This window comes from Myzus persicae, unplaced genomic scaffold (genome assembly GCF_001856785.1).
Source record: "Myzus persicae strain clone G006 unplaced genomic scaffold, MPER_G0061.0, whole genome shotgun sequence".
Lineage (NCBI taxonomy): Eukaryota > Metazoa > Arthropoda > Insecta > Hemiptera > Aphididae > Myzus > Myzus persicae.
Window position 1 is genome coordinate 539,847 of NW_019104255.1, and position 22,666 is coordinate 562,512.

At 30.2% G+C, this 22,666-nt stretch overlaps 1 protein-coding gene across 3 annotated transcripts in view; it reads left to right on the plus strand.

The window, feature by feature from the left end:
* The first annotated feature begins 1,234 nt into the window (after positions 1-1,234).
* Positions 1,235-22,666, plus strand: part of LOC111040482 (Down syndrome cell adhesion molecule-like protein Dscam2) — a 68,294-nt gene continuing 46,862 nt past the window's right edge. For 2 of the 3 annotated variants that reach the window (XM_022324412.1, XM_022324413.1), the window contains exon 1: positions 1,235-1,456. The gene's annotated coding sequence lies outside the window, so the exon portion shown is untranslated. The remainder of the gene's footprint in view (positions 1,457-22,666) is intronic. The other variant, XM_022324411.1, reaches the window with a different exon arrangement.

Here is a 22,666-nt window from a genome sequence, read left to right on the forward strand (position 1 = left end):
CTATAGTTATAGTTTGTAATCGTATACACGAAGTCAAAGACATATAGTGAGTGAAATGTTTCAATATAGAATAGAATGTATGATCAAAATTCCAAATTTCAACTATACACTTGAATATCAATGTATCGCCAACATGCAAGTAAGGCAATTATCAGTTATCACAATTCACAACCAATATAATCTACACATTTCAGATGGTTAGGTAATAAATGTACCTATAGAATGTGGATTATAGGTAGTATATTGTATATTTTGACGTGAATACGTGGTTATAATTGTAGTTTATGTGAGCGGTAAATGTGTTATTTCAGTACGAGAATTTTGTGAATGACCACATTTCGAAACAAATTACACGATGTCAAGTTAGTGTGATCATTCCTTGAAAGACTACCCGAAGTGTATTAAAGACGTTTCCATTTAATGAAAAGATAGATTACACGAAGCAGCTGCGATGACATTTATTATTATATGTATACTTGACCAAAAAAGGAACATTATAATGTCTACATTTTTAATAAGTACCGCTATGATTTGGTTCTCAAAATAACCTCTCGCTCCTCCCCCTTACACCTTCACTTATTCGTGCACGACACCGGCCGATCTCATTTATATGTACCTATGGAATATTATGATATTTTGTCGTACACGCCGCGCGATTGCCGCCGTCCAAACGCCTCCGCGAAATCATGCGAGTCAGCCGTGGTGTGCGCGCGCGCGCAGCAAGTGATCGTTGACAATCGTTATAAAGGATAAATGCGCGTGGCGGCGGCTGGCGGCTTATACGCGCGGGAAGGGCCCTCGCGGCGGCTGCGAATGTACGTTCGGCGTGAGGCGCGGGCGGTGTAGGCGGCCGCGTAGCGGGTCGGAACAGGATGCGAGCGGATCTCCGCGGTGACGACGACTATACGAGTGCGTGCGTGCGTGTGCGAACTCGTCAAGTACCCATTCATGCGGAGTGTTACGGTCGGCCGGGGAGACGTCGTCGTTCAGCGGTCGGACCGCATCGATTCCCCGACGACTGTCTACATCGCATATCATACTAGAGCACTCGCAATGTCACATGCGTGGTACATAATAATACTGTTATAGAGACGCGACAGCGATCGGACCGACGGGCAACGGTCGCGCGCGACGTCGGCCGCTCGCCGTTCGTGTTGTCGCCGCAGCAGCCGGACCGGCGCTTGACGGCGACTGGCAAACGAGACCGAACGAACGTGGTCGTTGTCGCGTTGACGCCGGTGGCCGCGGCACTAGTAGTCGCGCTCGTAGTCGCGCTCGTCGTCGTATAGTCGTCGTATAGTCGTACTGTCGTAGTACCGTAGTAGTACCGGCGGTGGTGGCGGCCGTTTCGGTTGTGCTGCTGGTGGTGGAGGTGGTCTGTTGTTGCTGCAGTTTTCTCGTCGTCGTCGTCGTGGTGATAATCTGCGCCGACCGCAGCAGCCGATTTTGCGCGCAGGTAAGTCGGACTTTCTGTACGTCTCTAATCGGGTTTTTCTCTTCCCCCGACGCACTCGTCCCATCGACGTCGTCCCGCGTGCCAGACCGGTACGATGGCATTATAATTTATACTGATTTATTACGCGGATTTGTCTGTAGAGCGATTACTGGCAGTGCCTAATGCATCGATTGTTATTACTTATTATTTATTTTCCAGGGGTGGCCCCGGCCAAAGAGGGCACATTTGAATAGACAAATTGTGATCGCTCAATAATTCTTTCAATCGAATTAGATATTCAAAACGCTTATTTTAACAACAACCTTTAAAATTATATGTAAATTTGGAACGCGTGTTGTGCTTGCACACTGATAATACCCCAAAACAAAAAAAAAATCCTTATAATTATTGAAGTTTTCGTATTTGTAACTTTATGTTATATATTTTATAGACAGTTCACAATACTGACATATAATATAACGGCCCTTCCTGGTGTGTCTTGGAAATAAAGTTTCGACGCATGAAAATCCATAAAACTTTTGAAATTAAAAAATATAGGAAGGATTAAGTTTTGAAGTAGGTAATTAAATGGACTCTGGACTCGCATTTGTTGTCCCTATCCTGTGGGATAATATACAAAATAGTATACTTTTCAGTTGAGAATAATTATTAATTTTGTACTGTTAGTGCAATATTATAATGAATTGGCCTGTTATTAAATGTAAAGGTAAGAATATTATCAAGGATACCTAATAGGCTTTTATTGGTATTTAAATTTTAAAACCCACGTTTAACCATACACCTTAACAGCAGAAAAACGCGCGCGCAAATTGTTGTGTAATACCTACACTATAATAAGTACTTATATAGTTATAATATATTGTATATAATTGGTTTAACTTTTAAACATTCATGTTTGATATTATGATGTTACATTTTGACATAATATACTAAAATCATACATAATAGGTGTATTGTAGTGGCACACATCAAGTATAATATTGTTGATTGACAAGTTTTCGGTTAAGTTACTGTATCAGTGCCGCAATTAAGGGGGTGGTCTCAGAGTCCGGTCTCACTCTTGTCGATGTATTTGATTACTTATTCATATCTAAAATTTTATAATTTAATAATAAAACTATTTAACGTTATTATAGATACAAAACAAAAATAATTGATATGGGTACTCTTAGGAAACATTTGGTTGTGTTACTGACTATTGTATAGACGTATAGTACTCACTATATTATATAGTGTAAAGTGTATATACTATTTATAATTTATACACGGTAGATATCATACCTATACCTACTGTACAAATGCCTACACGTATTCAATGGCTATGTAAATATTCCAAACCACTTATTTTTGTATGGTTCTTTTTATTCAAGAGACAATTGGGTGTCATTATATTTTAATAGTTTATACTTACCCGTGTTGCAGTTAGCGCACACAAATGTACCTATGTAGCACCTACCTATCTATTATGTTTTTAAGTACGATTATGCATTGTCTTATTATTTCTTATATTATATTTGATCTTTCCTGAAGAACATGTATATTAACATTATTAACTGTAATTAATAACTTATCTATCAGCTGTACCTATTGCCTAATTATATATCATACTTTATTCTGCATGAATGATATAAAACTTCATTATACCCGTTAATTTATTATTGTAACTTTAAAAAATGTATCAGCATAATATATACCTACCAATATTACCTACTAACGTTAAGTTAAAATAAAAGATTTAAAGGTGTATACCGTATACCATGTACCGCGGAGTATAATAAATTACAATGTTCAATAGAAAACAAAAAAAAAACGTAGGTTCCTTTACTCCTCTACATGCATAATATTATGTACGATTTAAAACGGATTGAAATTGAAATTTATGTGTATACCTACATTTAATTTATGATCAACAAATAATATTCTTGTTACCACAACGTTTCGCCATGGGTACACTACTCTGTATAATATTATAGTGTTTCTTTTTCGTGTTAGAAATGAATTCGATTAATTTTCCGAGCGAAGATTTATATTTATTAATGTTGCGTACCTATATATAATAAAGCTCAACACTACGAATGTAAACTATATAATACAGTTCAGTAGTCAGTAGTGTTGCTATTAATGCATCAGACGTGCATGTAATAGTGTAGGTACATACTGCAGTGTACATGTAAGGTTCGTACATAATATAATATTAATATAATAATTTGGCCCACGACGTAATTTTTTTTTCGCTCCTTCCCTTCCCACTGGACTCACCACCGCACAATGAAGGCGGCTGCGTCGGAGGCGACAGCAGAATTAATGAAAACGATCGCGTTTCTCGGAAGAGATTTGAATACCATGGAATTCCTCTCTTTTTTCCACTGTTTTTTTTTCTCGAATTTTTTTACTTTGCAAACGTGATGATACTCCGCTTCATAATAATAATATACAATATACCAGCCCCTTTTGGTGTAAATTAATTTCATATATTTCGTAAGGTAGGTATATTTGTTTAATTATATATATATATAATACATATCATTAAGCACACACCGTACATCATGTTTACGGTATTATGGTTTACATAATTACGGCACACGAAGCAGCACCAATAAGTGCTCCGTCCGATATCCATACCGGCATTGTCATACGAGAGATTTATCGTTATTTGTGTGTCCTCCACTGCACCCCTCCCATAGCCACAGCATAGCACCGCAGCATCACTAAAACATTGAAATCTCTTAAGCCTTACCATCATCGTATAATCTTTAGGCCGGGCTTTTTTTCCACGTTCGATATTATTGTGTCATATTATTATAGCTAAATTACAACATTCAAGACTTAAAATAATATTTATAATTTATATGCCTATAGGTTATAATCTATATAGTATTTATATTATATACCCTGCACCCATAGTACGTACATAATGAAAACCCATAGTATTACATTATGTTTAATATTTAAATCAGATGGATTTTTTTTATCTTCCAAGTGTTAATGACTAAAAAATACTAGGTATATACAATTTATTATAATATTTGATGAAACTAAAACTGTGTATAATGGATTATTATTTTTATATTTATTTTTTCTAGTCAAGATTTAATAATAGGTAGCAGGTAGTGGATTTTGATAAATATTATTAAAAATTAATTCATGCAAAATTGACTTTTTGAGTGTACTAGACAAAATAATATGAGCTATGAAAAAGGGACATGTTAGTCCAGCTATGTTCTATTTACATTTTGAATATAAGTAGGGGTTTTTCAAGTACAAACTACAAAGAATTATATTTTGTAATGTTTGATATACATCCCATCAGATTTATGTTACTCAATTATTTAGGAAAAGTAAACACTATTTTTATTGTTTACAACCATATTTTATTTAATTGTATGCTACCTAGTGTAGCACTAAACTGTAGTTTTAATAATTTATAAAGTTTTTGATGTTATGTTTATTTTAAAAACTTTATTATTGTATACACAATTTATCAGTTGAGTGTTTTTCAAAATCAAATTTAGAAAGTAGTTAGTTCGTGAAGGTGCAGACACCAAATCTTTAGAAGTTCAAGAAACAAGCCAAGAGTAAGCCTGTGTATTAGTCTATAGATAAAGAAACTTAAGTTAGATAAAGAAAAACATTGAACTAATTGTTTATGATTCTCAGAAATTTTAAATCTCGTTTACAAATACTCAATTTCATTTAAATCTTCATCTAAGTAGATAAAACAGTTAAAACTCTGCGTGTAGAGTTGTATCAGTAGTTTTTAATAGATTATTCAAAACGTTTAGCTTTAGTTAAAATACATCTAGATATTTTTTAATCAGTTGTGTATTTTAAACTTGTCTATTTTCAGTAGATGATTTCACAAGTAACTGAATGAGGAGGGACTCTTTATATCCACCGTGGAGATTTTATTGTAATCGGTTGCTATGATTTTAAACTTAAACGTGTTTTGAAAGTTTTCGAAAAGAAATATACATTCCATAACATTTTACAAAAGTATTGAAAAAAAAGTTTGATCAAAGACTGTAGTTTTAGAGAACATTTCAATTCAAGTGGGTGTAGATAGATGATAATAGTACTCTGTGTATCTCGACCGAAAAGTTCAAGCAAAATAGTTTTCAAACTTCAACCTATTTGAGTGTTTTGATTTGATCAAATAAACCACGAGAAGTTATCTGTTCTATAAACAATGGTCAATGACTGTATACATTCTGTATTGTTGCTTTATCAAGTTGTTTTATGTATTGATTTATAATCTACATATTATATATTAATTATTAAGTTCCTCAATATAGAATTTATTGTTTATATAGAATTTATAGTTCATGTTTTTCTATAATATAACATTTTGTAATATTGTATATTAGACCATTAAGGCTATAATAAGAAACTTATGACGTAAAATTTATTTTTAAAATTGATTCTTAATTATTAAAAATTATAACCTATCAAAACAGGTCTTGAAAATATTTTAATAATGCAGGTATAGTATATTGTATTTCAATAATATCTTTAAAATGTAATAGCTTTTGATAATAAATATTAATCTATTATATAAATATTAGTCTAAAAGCAAAAAAACCTGCTTTGTATACAAAAAATATGTTATAAAACAAACAATTTAAACTAATCATAAAACGTATAGTGTATAGAAGTGTAAAATTAAAAATAAATGCAATAATTTTTATTTCAATTTAATTTTAATTTATGTACAATCATTTAATATTTATTTACCTTGGGTATGTTTTTTTTAAAATTATTTTTTATACTTTTGAATCTTTATTTCTGGAACCTTATAATATCAAAGCGTTCAGAAAATGTTGAAGTATTGCACTTGAAAATTATTTTTTATTGGCAATAATCGAATATTATACTCAGCATAAAAATGCTTTATATTATACAAATTCTAGTTAATTATTTTCTGAATAAAAAAATAAAAAAATATTTTTTTCGGTATTTATTTATTCTTATTGTGATTTAAACGTTAAACCTAATTTTTTGAGTAAACCTAATGAAACAACAATAAATACAGCAATGTTAAATAATTATAGGTATTTTATTTATTGGGATCTAATTTAAAAATAATTAGAAATATGTTCTATACTATTTTGAATATATATTTTTAAAGCTTGAACTACTTTTTACTGATATTTGTAAATTAATTTTATCTTAAATAGTGTTCATTGAATATTTTATAAAAAAAGTTCAACAAATTAATTATGATTTATGATTACCGATTGGATACATTTTTGATACGTAACAGTTCATTGATTTTAGGAACATAATGTTTTAAAAAGTCATCTAACGCCAAAGCTATGAGTAAAAAGTTAAAGTTTAGAAATAAATTAAGACACAGTTCTTATAAAGTAGGAATAGAACATTTTTCTTTAAGAGAAGTGTATTATTTGTTCTTTGAGTAGCTAACCTATGAAAAAATCAAAGAAACTTGATTATGAACATACGTAACATTACCGAAATGCAGGATTGTAATTCAAAGAGATGAAAAAGAGAGCCAAAATAAAAATAAAAATGTTAAAATCTTGATGAAGACTCAATTTACAAATTTAAATTTATATTGTTTGGAATTGCTGACTTAAATATGTTATTATGTTAATGTGATAAAGTTGTGTTTTAATATTAAATTTGAAATTGAAATCATTCATTGATACCGAAAAATGATTCTAAATCATTAAATTCTTAAATCTTAAGCTGTTGTTTAAATTTCTTAAAACTGTCTCCCTTTCTTTCATATTTTAGTTATTTTTTATGCTTAGGAAAACTTCTGAGAAAATCGTAAAATCTACCTTTTTAAAGTACCAATGAGATTTCATATCCAATAGATAAAATAAGGAAGCTTCAAACTTTTGTATAAATTCTTTTGTTTGAAAGCTTATTCACAATTATTACTTAATACCTCGCCGTGCCATGGACATGTATACATGTGTTCCTTCTTTCAAAATTCCTATTAAAAAAAAGTATGTTTTAAAGTTTTCAAATATGTCGCAAAACATTATGTTTTGTTTGTTGATATTAATGAAGTAAATGTACTCGTATTAAATTGTTTTCATTTACGTTGTATGATTATCGTAATGTTAATATATTAAGGTAAAATAATAATCTCCTTATTATAAAAACATCACATAAATTTCTTTACCATTACTGTATTACATATAACATATAATCGTCATATATTAATAGATGTGTCAACACTCAAAAATGGGTCTATCATTATTTTTTAAAAATGAAATTAAGAAGTGGCACTTAGAATATACTTTTTTTATGTTTTTGAACATTATTAATCCTAAGTAATTTGAAACATTTTTCAGGTACTGATACATTTCAATATTTGTATCCAACACCTACTCATCAGTATCTATAAATTACTACACTATGCCATATTTCCTTGAAAAAATGTATAAATGTAATTTTATTCATAAAATGTATTATTTACGTATACACACATTCACCCCATCAAAAAGCCCAGAGGCAACCGCTTCTCAAATATATTTCCTTCGCCGCATCATTACCGTACTGATGTAAAGGGGTGACATGAACTTTCCTCATTTTCAAAGTGAATGTGCAATTTTTTATAAGTATCTAGTTGGTTATTTATATAATATAGGTCTGACCCTTTTTGTTCAACTTTTTGAAATATGAAATAGTATATTACTGAAAATATTTTAAAAATATAAGTGTTGGTACCCCCAATAGAAAAATTATTCATATTTTTTTAACATGTCAAGAATCGTCCATATACCTCTAGTCGGTCTTCCTACTCATTTTAATCATGAACGAGTACTTTCAACTATCTTCTATGCATTAATACCTAAACATAAATTAATATAGTCTTTTATGGATATATAATATTATACTTACAAAATTAAACTAATTTTCATATTTATATGCTTAAAAGAAAAAAATATTAAAAGTTTTATGAAACAAAAATACCTACAATTTAAATTGAAGTAATTTCACAGGTTTTACAATTTTTTAATTTATCATTTATAGTTTGTTCTTAGAGTTTTCAAAAGTTATTTTAAAACACACGTACATGTATAGGTATACATTATGTATTTTATTTAAAACAATTCGATCATTATTATTCATTAGATTTACAATTTTCAAATTGTAAAAAAGATTAAAGATTTAAAATAGTGAAGTATATGAAATAGTTCAGACATTTTTTTCAAAAAAAAAATAATCTAACAGCTAACAATGTATATTTTAAAGTTTTGAGGCATGTTACGAGAAAAAATTGTTAAAATAACTTACCTACCAACCTATTTTTATCATTTTTCTACGAATTTTATATATTTAGACATTTTAATGAAACATTTAATATGTTTTATTAAATATTGTATTTTTATTTAGATATTTATAACAATTAGTCTAAGCTGAAAAAAAATATTTGTATATGTTTTCTACGTACGATGTACCTACTTATATCGAAATTGAAGTTAATTTAAAAAAAATGAATCATATTTTATTAGAATACCATAGTCCTTTATTAATGTTGATTATTGTTTATTGATCCGTAATTTATAACAAAAACTAAAGTTGCAGCACAATTGCTTCCCCAGCCCTCCATTGCCTAACCATACCTTCGATTTTCGTAAATTAAATTTTGTTAATTTTATGCTTTGTATTATGTATGTGCGAGATAATAAATTTCGGTAAAGGTTCATATTTCTAAATTTAAGTATAACCTATAACATTAAATCCAATTTAATTATTTAAATAAAAACAATTTATGTCAGTAGAAAAATAATAGGCTTAAATAGTATCTACCTATAATGTATTCCATTTATACATAAATAAGAAATATTATTATTTGTGAAATAATAATATATGGTTGAAACAATTTGGTATTTTTAAGTATTTTTAAGTATATTTGTGAATGTTATCGAATTTATATTGAATTAATAATCGTGCAAGTTATTTAAATATACTTGAATATTTCCAACAATAATCCTTAATCAATTTATTCGAGTGTGATTATTGCACAAAGATGGTATTAATTATTATTTTTATTAAAACTATAGAGTAATCTATGGTTGAAAACGTCTTGCAATTCATACAATTTAAAATTATGTACAGACCCTCCCTGCAGTTACTTAATATTCACAGTTATGAAAGTTTTTGCTTCAATAAAAAAGCGAATTAAAAATGTATTGTTATATTATATAAGTACCTAACTCTAAATAAAGAATATAAAAAATAATATATATACGGGGTGATTCACCAAGCATGCTCACCCCCATTTTTTTCTCCTATAACAATGAATTTATTCAAATTCTGATTTTTGGAATTTTATAATATACTCAAAGACCATATTTTCATATTCTTGATTTTTTTTTTTGTACTACTCAAGGCGTTTCTTGTGGTGATATAAACTTCTGTTTTTAAAATGAGAACCCCCCTCCTTTACTGTGAACTAATTAGTGGAAAAACGATGGTTTTTTTTTATAGAAATCCTCAGTTCATTGTAGGTACATAGTACTGTAGTACTATTTCATGTTAAAACATTATAAATATAGGTAGTTATTTAAATATTAAAAGATGATGGCATGTTCACCGAGTACGAACAAGCACGAGAGAGAAAAATATGGACAATATAAAATGTTAGAACTGTGCGTATCGCCTTACATTTTCTAAAACATACATATTTTTCAAATAATAAGCATGTAACTGCTGTTAAAAATTTAATCACCATAAATTTTGTTTAACACCTAAGTAATAAAATATTACACATTATTCTAAATCAATTGCATAGATATGTGACATACCCACGCCATACATGAAAGTAAAGCTTTTTTTATTTGCACTGTCAAATACGATTAAATATAATTTATTTGTCTGAACATTTATATTTTTTAAATGTGTGTTAAATAATAAATTATTTTTATGTTGACCAAGCTAATGGCATGTACAAAAAATCTCTTCTCATTATCTACCTAAAAACATGTATTTAGTGCATTCCATTCTTTTCATGTGTATTCATTAAAAATTCCGTGTAAACCATTGTCGACCACTTTTAGAATACTTGGGAAAATTACTTCACGGTGCCACTAAGGGCGGATAAAGGCGAACTTTTGTTCGTTCCGTCGGTTTTTGTTATTGCAAAGAAGACATTCATGGTTTTAAAAATGTAAAAATGGATCATAAGTCTACTAATTACACAGATTAATTTTAATTATTTCGATTCCCTCGAATAAATCGATTGTAAAACATTATTTTTTATAGATGGACACTAATTTATAATTATACTCAAACTATGTTAATGCAATTTTTTATTAAAGCTTCATCAATATATGGTTCACATTCTGTATGCTCCTTGAAATGTGCACTTATAATAATGTAATGCAAGTGCATGTAATTCTTGAGTGAATATGGAAGTGCCTAAATGCAGGTACCTACGGAATTTAAGGATTTTGTACAAAGTAATATTTTATTGATTTATGTATTTTATTTTAAGAACTTAGTAAAATCTAACGACAGTTTAATAGGTAGGAACATTATGTAAGATGTATTGATTAATTTAATCTATTTAATAACATTTACCATTACAAACTATGGTAAACTGAGATTAACACTCATAAATGCTGTTAAATTATGACAACTTTGTTATGTATACTAAACAACTGTAAAATATATCCATATAGGTACTAGACACATAATCATCTAGATTCTAGATACAGATACTGAAATTGCTTAATTGCATTTCATATTTTTCAATTCTTTAAATAATAATTATTAGTAATAATAAGCAAGTAATTTAAGATTCTTAACAATTTTTTATAACTCCTATAAAAGTATAATCAAATATTAATTTTGAAATATTAACCTTACTATGCAAAGTGCAATAGTACAAAGGTCTATTTATTTATTTCATCCTACTTGATCTAACTGTTTCATGGTTGATAAAGTACACTTTTCAAATTTAATTTGCCAACATATAAATACATTAGGGTACACAATGTCAATGCACATTACACATATAAAGAAAAACATAATACTATATATGAGAGTTAAAAAGATTAGGCGAATAAACATTGGACAAATAATAATGTGTTTTAATAATTGAGTGTGAAAAATACTATAGAATTTCAAGGATCTGCAGTTACTACTATACCCAGGAAACAATTTAAGTACGATCATCATAGAAAATGTGTTACAATTTTACAATCTAAAACTGACGGTTGTAATAATGGTGAATTTAAGATTTAAAATATGATAGTCAGTGAACACATAATATGAACGGCATTTTGAAAAACTTATCCGTCAGTCGTGACATACAACATTTGTACCAACTTTTTACGAAACGAATCGTTTCGCTCTCGATTTTTATGACACTCCTATATCACACACATTTTCCGTAAACCGTCTATAAAATATTTTCTAATCACTTAAGAGGACTTAACACTAGTATTTGTTGTCTCTGTCTTACCAGTGCGTAATATAGCAAAGTTACGCTCCACAGAACACTTGTAGCTCCTTTAGTTTAAAAATTAGAGTGAATCGGACCTATTTTGAAACTTGATGGTAAGAACATTACTTGTATTTGCACGTTGGTTTTTCACGATAATTCAATTTTGAAGTAAGTTATGACCATTTTAATTTACCGTATATTATATACATATTGTAACTTGCTAAAAAATTGAATTATCGTAAAAAACCAAGAGTCGATTCACTCTAATTTTTAAACTAAAGGAGCTACAAGTAATCTGCCGAGCGTAATTTTGCTATATTACGCACTGGTAAGACGGAGACAACAAATACTAGTGTTACGTCCTCTTAAGTAATACATAAATATTATTCGTGATTTGTATGAACATTTTAACATTTTCATATTTAGTAACCAACAGATGAGTAATGGGTACATTTATAATATTATTCTATGGTGTTAATATTGAAAGATTAAATATCATTATTTATACTGTACATAATAATACAGACGAATAATATTTATGTCCATTGTCTACGTTGATGACGGATGACCGCTCAGCGGAGTTCTAGGAATTTCCAATACCTATTATATTATCTCGGTATTGGCACAGAATGGTATTGGAATGTAGTATTGGTATAGCTGGTATAGCTGTTGTAGCAGTATGTTATTATAATTGATATTATTAATTATTAGCATATTAAGAGAGATCACGACGCGTGACGCAACATGGTAAACAAATATAATTTGTTTTATTTATTCTTCGTGGATTAAATTTATAGTCAATATTTGTATATATTATATATATAAAAGTCATTTGTAGTATAAGTACTGTGTAATATTATTTAATTATAATAGTTTTCTTATTTTTGTTTGTTTGTGCAAAGGCCCCAATGACTTTGCCAGAATTAATTTTTTCCACTGTACATTTTTCAATATATTATATCCCCACTAAGTATAATTTCACTTCACTTATTGTACAGCGATGAAACATCTTAATTTATTTAAGCTGACTAAAACTTCTTTCAATGGTAGAATTACTGACAGGCAGGGTATCCAAAATTGTATATAGAGTGGAGAAATAGAAAATATTTTGGCTTAAAACATTTGAATTGTTTTACAGTATTAGAAAAATCTTCAAACCCGTGGTTTAAAATATTAATACATTAATCCAAAATAACAAAATATTCATTAATTTTAAAACTTTGATCAGCTGATTTATTTAAGTTACTATCTACATCCGTTTCATCAAAAATGTGTGGTGCCATCAAATTTTCTCGGCCCAGCGAACGTATAGGTACCTAGTACCTACAGGCACCTCATATATAATAAAATATGATTTAGGTACTCAACTTTCTACTAAAACGAAAAATAAATAATAATAAATTGAAAATGTGTGCACTTGGTATACACATGGCATTATTTTTTCTTTTCAAGTTAATCGATGGTCCTAAGGTCTGAAAAGAGGCAGTCGCCAAGAAGTCTGCAATTTTGTCAGCAAATCTTGACTATGGATCAACTGAGTGCTAACCTCCTGAATCCTCCCTAGATTTGCCACTGTACTAGAACAATATGTAGGTGGGGCCGCTGAGCAACCGTCGACATTTCCCGATCATTTGATTTTGTTTGATTTTTTTTCAATTTCATTCATTCAAAGGTTAATCCACGATGGTGACGGTGACGGGTATCATTGACCATATTCTATAGTTATAGTTTTACGCAATTGAATGTAAAATGTATATTGAAAGTGATCAATATTGAAATAGCGTTCTACTAAGTATCAAATAGTTTTGTTTTAGGTGTTGTAAGTTGTTACTATAGTTGTTATAAAACAACGTACATAAATAAGGGAAAAAAATTGTTCAATTATCAAATAAACAATATTTGATTCGTATCTGACATTTGTATGGCCGTACGGGACTAAATGCCAAACATATACGCACACAATATGAAATAATGATCGCCCGGATCAATGGTGTGTAGAGGTGCTCAACAGCTCAACGGGTTCATGAACACAAAAGGGGTTGAAATGGACAATGCGTTGTCATCAGTGTTCCATAATACCAAAGATTTGTCTCGACAATACCATTGTGAGGTATTATTATTATTATTTTTTTATTGTATACGCTGAGCAATTTAAGTTCAATATTTTTTGTGTACTTAACACTTTGTTGAATGGCAACCACGACTTCCCTAAGAACACGGAAACTCGCAAGATTCGCATGTGAACAACAAACATAAGTACATACAAAACAAAACGTAACATTCATATTAACGACCACAAACGGAATTATACTATTTAGTGTAATTAACATAATCTTCAGATTATATATTATGTGTGTGTATATACAAGAAAAAAGGGTATATTATGTAGCCATTAACTATAGGATTATCATTGAAATGTATGTGAATTTGCATTTTTAATTAAAAAGCTTCAATATATTAGTTTCATTTTATTTTTCGTATTAAAGATAAAAACGAAATCAAATCCATAATAGGTACAATATACATAGTATATTTTGGTATAGGTATATAGTTTTAATTTAATATTATAAACTAGGTGGACATACATTTTTTAGGTATACGTGATCAACATGATAAATAAAATTATGATTTTTGAAGCATGTTCACCCCCATTTTTCCCTTTAATAGTACATTTATTCGAATTTTGATTTTTTTTATAATTTTAAGCGTAAAGACCATATTATCAAATTTCTGATACTTTTTATACTACTGAAAGAGTGTCCTGTGGTGACAGAAACGTTAATTTTTCAAATGTCAATCTCCCCCACCCTTCTTTCATTATTAACTTCAAATTATTTAGTGGATGATTTTCTTAACAATGTTAATGTAGGTCACTAAATTCTAATGAGTTGCTTATTCTGAGTTATTAAAATGTTTATACTTAGGATAATAATCCTTAAAAATGGTTTGAAAAAAATAGAAACTTAATGTAATATTAGATTTAGAATTTGTTATACTTAGATCATTGTTACAAATCATTTATATCAATTGCTCAATAATAATTACTAACATTTTATTTCTAAGCGCCCATATCTACTTGGCCCATAGGCCATTGCCATAGACACATTAATATATTATCCTTGGTATCCTAAGTTATATATCTCAAAAACCACTTGCTAGATATATTTAAACTCTCAAAAAAAAATATACCTGCTGAATAATTAAAAATAAAAAGAGGGTCCTTATTTGAAAAACAGATGCTTGTATTGTCACAGTATCATCTTTAGGTGGTACACAAAACTGAAGTATTCGAAAAGATGGTCTCCAAGTGTATTTAAATATTTAAAAATCAGAATTTGAATAAAATATGCATTATTTTAGCATTAAAATGACGAGCATGCTTAAAAAAACATCCTGTATATATACTAAGTAAAATATATGTTATTGTTATCTACTGTATTGTTTTTATTTTAATATTTCTTATTTAATTATTACTATCAATGAGGAAGTTATTAAAATTGCTAGTTTTAATTGTGTACGCATTTATATTCAGTAGGTAGGTACTTACCTTGTCCAACAATATATTGAAGTAGTACCCTGCAGGTATTAATAAAATAATAATGGTATAATAAAATATAAAATATTTTACTACAAAATATGCTGTCGTTTATAATACATAAAATACGGATTAAATCAGGAAATCCATTTATTTGGATATTTTCCTCGAGCTTTTAGAACTAAAAGCCTAAAACTGTTATATATTAAAATATAAATATTATACTGTTGTATATTAAAATTTAATTATGAATTAGTTCACCTCAACAGGATGGTATTTAAAAACTCGGAGAATTAATTATTTTTCAGGCGATACGCAAAAATATTTGTGTCGGTTCTCTCGGGGCGATCGTTGTGTTCACAAACGACAGGATTAAAAATGATCAACTTTGGTCAGTGTGGGGGCAACACAATAGAGGTACTTACATGACTGTTCAACTGTATTGTAGTATAGCGTATATAGTGTGTACGGCGTAAAGTTAAACGAAGCTGGTAAATTGCACAGTACATACGATGTGAAACATTAATTTAAGTCATCATAATGTGACGCTTACTAATTTTATGCTTTTTAAACATTGCGTTCGCTTATGTGATGGAGTTGGGACATCAAGTATTGTGTATATATAGTAGTGAAAAGCATTTGATAAATTGATATTTTCGCTAGTCATTAATAAACTGAAACAATCGCGGCGCTCGTATTACCTTTAGAAGATATGGTTATCTAGTTATACGGGTGGAGCACAATTTGTGAAACTTAAGTATGTCCTTTGTCTTGGCGGTGACGTAGACGAAATCATCCTACAGGGTGGCTGAATAATACTTATAGCTCTTATCAGAATAATTTATAGATGTTGTCATTTTTGAATAAATTGTGAGAAAAAAAGCTTATTACATATCAAAAAAAAGTTATGGTTGGTTCGTAATATTAAAAGTGTTTTTGTCAGCATTTAAAAAACTATATTAAGCTTTACGAAGGACGGTGTGCACTTTTTCTTTATTCATACAACAAATTAATTGATTATGACAGCCATTTAAATCATATTATAATATCAATTGATTTTTTATTATCTCATTCATGTAGATTTTATGTTCATCCGTTCTTAGTAAATATATGTATACATTTTAAACAACCTACTTTTTCGATCACAATATAAAAGCTGACATCGTTCCATGAATAAACGATTGCAGTTTATAGCGCGCTCGTGAGTAAATTAAATTGAATAACAAAATAACATTGTTGTGTTTATCGTGGAAACCAATTTCTGAGACAATAATAAAATATACCAGTTTATAATATGTGTGATGCATGTAGATGATGATTGATGAACGAAGAATTTTAAAGCAGTTATCCTACATAATTGATGTCAGTTTGGCGTTATTGTTGTAATGAGATCAAATTCGTTATGTACATATTAAATCAGACGGTTTTAGGGGTTTTTCGCGGTAACCCAATAATAAAGTTCACTTATACACTTTACCTAATTGTGTTTGAATGTTGTTCGTACAATCGTATCTAGATATCCACCCGACATACCAATACGGTTTTCTACTATGCAGCATTTTTAATTTATTGATAATCGTCAATTCAAACAAACGTTTAAAAGCGTAGGAGGTTTGTGTAAATAATCAAAACGAACGCACTGAATATCAAACGCCATAGGAGCCGGCAAGATATCTACGTTCTCGGAATTCCGTCCAATTTAACCCTTAAAAGCGATTGCGTATGTGTTGGTATGCGACCCTTAACGGTAAACGGCTTTTTAATACTACCCACGAATGCGGTTGTTGTATGTAATTTGAAACCGGGAAACAAAGAAGGCGTATCGCTCCCCAGAGAGATTTCAGCGGTTAAAAAATCATAAATGTTTGTATATATACCTTGACGCCACAACACAATGACTTGTTATCGTCGATGTATACATATTATTATTATTATTTTATAAAAATAATTTCACCGAGTGCATTTCTACATAATTATAATGCGATCCCTGTGGTATTTATTCATCTTTCGTTTTTCCCGCTTTATTCTAAAACTTAACGAGCCGCGGTGGCTGCGGTTACCATGATTGAATATTGTAAGCCGACTGTGAAATGTATAAAACATATTGCGTACATATTATAAGCTCTCAGGCATGAAATAATACGGCAAATCCTTAAAAAGCTACTTATGGTATATAATGAAAAATAGCTCAATGGAATCGTTCACCCCGAAATGTCTGAAAACTATTATACGCCGAACCACACCCAATTCATTTAGAGGCTGTGAAAACTGGAACTATCATACTATATTGTTTTCATTTAATCTAGAGGTGAAAACCGAAGTTTTGTTACTAATTAATAATAACTATAGTTTCCTATGTTACAGCGATTTGTAAGTGTTATTGTGCATAAACTGTGGTGTACCTATTATTCATTTTACATGAGTTTATATTCAATATTCTATAATGCACTATTATATTATATTTTATTATATCGTACATGTTCTGGTCTGGTATACATAGGTACCAGTATATAACTCGTCAGCACAGTATCAGTACAGTACTTTTTTATATTGATATTCAGATAAATTATTTTATTAAATATTTTAATTATCTAAGACATTATGTTGTTATAATCTATACTAATTATTTTCTTTGAAACTTGATTTAACTTTTATAACCAGAACAATCGTTAAACCAAATTAGTTCATTGTTGAAAAATTGATTCAAATTTAAATATTATTTTCTAAGAAATGAATAATAGGTTTTGTTCAAAACAATGTGTTCGTTGAAGTTTTACAGGATTCTTCGAATATGTAAAATAAATTTGAGCTCAAACCATTCCAATTTTGATATGTTCACCAAAAATTACATACATATATGTATAATGTACATACATATTACATATGTTTTTCGATAGAGATGGATAAATGGATTATAATTACTAAAGCCTTCAAAATTTTTTTCGAAAAGAAAAGATACATATTATGCTATATTTCAAATGTGATTGTGAGCTGCAAATAATGACAAGGGTACCGTGGGTTGAAGATCCCGGATCTAGAATCTATATCATTAGGTAAGAAATCAAAATAAACAATAATTATCTGCATTGTATTTACAAGAATTTCGTCATACGCACAATCTATGTGTCTAAGGGAAGACGAAGCTCAAGAAACGTTGTTCATAGTAGGTACTTACTGTTGTATTATCATTTATCACTTGTCTGTTTTATGCACGCGATAAGTATGATATCATCCATACGCGAAGAAGATAAGTCGGCTTCACCGATGAAACAGAAATTCAATCACAACGGATTTGCGTATTATATAAACACCTAATATCACTGTGTCTGCGTCTGTGCCCTTGAAAGTGCAAAGGTATGATTTATGTCTTGCCCTGGCGCGTACGTACGTATATTACACGAGATATTGTACGATAAAGTCCCTCCAAGACGATTTTACTTCGCTCGGCCGTTTTAAACGACTATATAATAATACCCGGGGCCGCAACCATCCACCCGTCTGCGCCGCAAACGCGTAGCTTCCGGCCGGGGTAAGCGTGGAAAACGGAAAAAGTAATAATAATAATAGGGCGCATATATAACAGGGTTTTTCGCCGTCGGTTCGTGCTGCAAGATGCCTCTGGTGTGATTTACACGTTTCGAGCCAAGACACCTACTTACTGGAAACAGTACAAACACCGACCGTCGTATTTCGTATACATACCTAGGCGCTGAACACTTGCAGCAGTAGTCAATGTAGAAGGTAACAGCGGTACTAGAATTCTAAAGTCACTCTTAATGATTACAGCTAGCGACAGAACTTTTTGACACTATTTTACCCGTGTGGCATACTGGCATTTGGGCTCTACTTAAATTGTTTAATTATTCAGCCGATTTTTAGTCTAACGGAAAGATCTGATTAATTTAGTAAAAATAAAACTTTCGATTTTTTAAAGTGGTTAATATTTTACGGTTTTTAAACTACGTTAAATTATAATAGGTATGGGCTGACAGGTCTGTACAGTTTCAAAAAGTCGATTTTAAACTAATAATTTCCCACAACCCGCAATTATAATATCAGCAGGGACATTCTGAACTACTGAACACACCACACCTTTAAAGTGAATACCTCTGGGTTTTGGTGCCTCGTCGTTCACGGGTATTTAGGGTATAAAAGCTCGTATTATAGGCTGGATACAGCATACTGCGGTTTTGTAACGTAATCATTTTTTGGTATGGTTATTAAATTGTATATAATACTATGTTTATACGTATAATACCTACTATTGTTTATGTATGTAACAATAGTAGGAAACCTTGTTCGCTATGGCTATAAAGCGGAATTGATGTTACATTATTATTATCATCATTATTATTAATATACGTCCGACTCAGATGATGGTAATAATAATAATAATAATACCTAATGATAATAATAATGATATCGTCACAGGAGACTTTTGGGGAATTAGGTTATATATATATATTTATATATACAGTATAGGTACATGATGGGTTTGTTATTTGTTTTCAATCTCCCGGATACGGAGACCGACCCCGCGGCGGCAACGACATTTATTTTATACTCGCGGAAAAAATGACGAGCTCGAAAATCGCAAGAGACGGCACGGGATTAACGGACATCATCAATCTTCGGGCGATGGGGGTTTTTTTTTTTGCTGGTGTTCACCAGCGTGACAACTTATACTAGACACGTGTACTCGTTTGTTATTTCATTTGTCCTCGGCGGTCAATCCACGGCGCCCTCCGCCCCTTCTGCACTCTACTGTTGTATACATGCGTATATTATATTATATGGGCTTAACTTCCGTCCGCTAGAGCTCTATTTTTCTTTCTCCGTCGCTCAACAACAACTGCGGTCTCATTACTCGCCGTCATACACACACACACACACACACACACACACACACACACACACACACACACACACACACACACAACGAGTATATAGTATAATATATACGTAAACAATAATATATACACGAAGTAGCCGTCTCGACAATCTCGATCTCATGTTTTGTGCATTTTGTAAGCTACCTATATAGTGATTTTATATGGTTATTACTTATTATATTTTGTACATTTTTTCCCTCTCAAACTTTCTACTCGCTCTCTTTCTCCAAATATGTTAAACAGTACAGTTCTACCGAGTGTTGTAGCTCTTGGCAATACCTGTGTATAATATATATGTTTAATGTATTTTTGTATAGATATAAAAGTGTATCGATTTAAATGATGGTTATGTACAATCTCTGTAAATTTTATAAGAGTATAGAAATGTTAAATGATTAATAAAAGTAGTAAAATCACTTTTGAAACTATAATTGTATAATATATAGTCCATAAAAATAAACCTAGTGCACAGGGCGATTCAACAAGCGTGCTCATCCCGATTTTTTCCTTTAATAATGAATTTGTTCAAATTTTGATTTTTGGAATTTTTAAATATACTTAAAAACCATATTGTCAAATTCTTGAATTTTTTTTATACTACTTAAGGAGTGTCCTATGGTGATACAAACTTCTGTTTTTAAACCAAGAACCTCCCTCTTATACTGTAAATTAATTAGTGGATGATTTTTTTTGAAAATGTTGATGTACCACATTCGAAATTCGAATGAGTAGTTTCTTAGTTATTAAAATGTTTGTTTTAAGGATAATAGTCATTAAAACTAGTTTTGAATCATATAAATAAAATATACGTAAAATTGGATATAGTATTTATTATACTTCGTCCATTCTTACAAATTATTTATACCGATAGATTACTATAAATGACTAAAATTTTCAAATCATCATATCCCCCACATCTTGTAAGCTCATTATTATGGACATTTTATCCTGAGAACACAAAGTTAAATAGCTCAAAAACTACTTGTACGAATTTTGATTTTGATACTTCGAAAATTTCAGAAAAATGATGTACTGTGTAATTTATTTTTGATTAGGAGTGTTCTCATTTGAAAAACAGAAGTTTATATGTAGGTGAGCATGCTTGGCGAATCACTCTGTATTTCAAATTCAACCAAACGTAAATCATATATTATTTGTTAATTTGAAATGTTTTTTTTTTGTTATGCTTCGCGAATACTGCGATTATTAATTGATATTGGCCCCGGGTGGCACAAAAACAAATAACAAACAAACCCACTGATTCTCGTGTCATATAATAGTATTGTTTTTTTTTCATTTAACTCACCAGTCTCTACCGTCGCTTTTGTTAAATCGTTTTATTCAACCAACTTCGTATGGTAAAAAGTCATACCATACAGCAACAATACCCTAGACAAATATTTTTACCTGCTTTTGGCGAGCGCTCAGGATATTGTGTTAAACGATGTGAGAAATGTAAATCCGAGAATATGGCGTCGGCTCTGCTCAATCGTATAAAACGCGTATAGGTAAAAACAACATTCATATCTATCAATATTTTTCATGTCAAATATTTTCATCATTTACTTGGGTACTCCCGGACATAGCGCCATACGAGAAAAAAAATCATTTCCTTGGAATTATCGATTCATTAAGTATAAAATACTAAAAAACCAGGGAAATCATTCTGCTGTATAGCAGGTGTCAAGTAAATCTTGTCATTGAGTAGATCTCTGTGATAGATGAGTTAAATTTAAATTAAATTATAAATTAATGTTTACGATGAAAATCGATCCTGAGCGATAACGCTCTGTGAGCCTATTTATTTTATTTCATATATTTTACTATATTTTATATTACTATTAGGCAGTAGTTTTTTTTTTGTATTAGTAGATTGAACCTATTTTGGTCAAAAACGATAATATAATAATCATTATCATCTATATAAGTAAAAATTTATGTTATTAAATGTTATTTAATTTATTATTTTAGATCACCAAAATGTACTGAAGGCATTCTTTGAGTTATTTCAGATTTCGTGATATGTTCGTTTATTCATACGAGGATATTATAGTATGCTTAACCAGACTGTACAGCAGAGAGGTTACCTACTTTTTTAAAAAATTTTTTCACGACATATATGAGCACGCACAACGCTGTCTGTTAATACATTGCCTGTATAAAAAAATCTGTTAGACCAATACATTCATTCAGCTGGCTTTGGTCAGAATCCAAGAGTTACAAAAAAAAAAATGCAACAATTAATGAAATACGAATGGCACGTTGATAACTTGAAACTATATTTTGTCATTTTTTTTAGTTAAGCAATGAGTAATAATAATAATAACGAATGGTTGCAAGATCAACATTTGGCAAAT